The following is a 1036-nucleotide window of genomic DNA, read 5'->3' as shown; positions in this document are numbered from 1 at the left end:
ATCCACTGAGCCAAACCGGTCAGGGCGTGATTTTTTTTTAATTGCATATGTATGGCAAAGAGGAGTGTGAGGACTGCTAGTACAGTTTAGTGCCACTGCTTTGATTTGTGCTAAGGTGCAAGCTATTTTATTCACTATTGCTTTTGTACCATTACTACAAAAGTGAACACAGTGAAAAAGACCAATAATGTCTGAAAGTGTTAGGAAAACAGTTTTGACCTTGTGGACTATAGGGTCTTGGAAACCTCCTAAAGGTCTATGGGTCACACCTTGAGAACCACTGCCCTAAATGACATGTCTGAGTTCAGGGTTTGACCCTAGGTCCTCTTTTCTTTTTCACTCTCTACTCTCTCCGTAGGTGAACTCCTCTACTCTTTTGAACAACCTCTGAGCAAATGACCCATACACGTGTTATCACGAGCCCTGACTTCTCCTTGGAGCTCCGGAACAATATATCTAGCTGCTGGTTCAACATTGGCACTTGGCTCAAAGACTCCTCCCGGATAACCTGTCTAAGACTTCATTTGTGGTATTCTCCCTTATTGTCTTCCATCCATTTACATTTAAGAAGGCAGAATCCTTGTCCTTACCTCATTCACCTCCCCTTATACAATAAAATATCAAGTCTGTTAATTTTATCTCCTAAGTCTCTTTTATTAATTTTTTTGGTGAGAGAGAGAGAGAGAGGGAGAGGGAGAAAGGGGAAGAGAGAGAGAGATTTGTTAGTCCACTTATTTGTACATTTATTGATTGATTCTTGTGTGCACCCTGATGGTGGATTGAACCCATAATCTTGCTTGACACATAGAGACGACATTCTGTAATAGAGGTTCCTGGCCAGGCCCTCCTAAATATCCTTTTATTTAAAAAAATTTTGTTTAAGTTGATTTCAAAGAGGAAGGGAGAGGGAGAGAGAGATAGAAACATCGTGGTGAGAAAGAATTGTTGATCAGCTGCCTCCTGCACACACCCTTCTGGGGATTGAGCCCACAACTCGGGCATGTGCCCTGACTGGGAATCGAACCGTGATACCCTG

At 42.3% G+C, this 1036-nt stretch overlaps 1 long non-coding RNA gene across 1 annotated transcript in view; it reads left to right on the top strand.

Moving 5' to 3' along the window:
• The window catches only part of LOC107184461, a 38213-nt gene extending 37531 nt beyond the window's left edge, over positions 1-682 (top strand). The window contains exon 3 of the long non-coding RNA XR_001515315.1: positions 359-682. This is a non-coding gene — a long non-coding RNA (uncharacterized LOC107184461). The remainder of the gene's footprint in view (positions 1-358) is intronic.
• Positions 683-1036: the final 354 nt, after the last annotated feature.

Source organism: Myotis davidii, unplaced genomic scaffold (genome assembly GCF_000327345.1).
Source record: "Myotis davidii unplaced genomic scaffold, ASM32734v1 scaffold545, whole genome shotgun sequence".
Taxonomy (NCBI): domain Eukaryota; kingdom Metazoa; phylum Chordata; class Mammalia; order Chiroptera; family Vespertilionidae; genus Myotis; species Myotis davidii.
The sequence above is the reverse complement of the archived record's forward strand: the minus strand, read 5'-3'. Positions and strand labels throughout refer to the sequence as shown.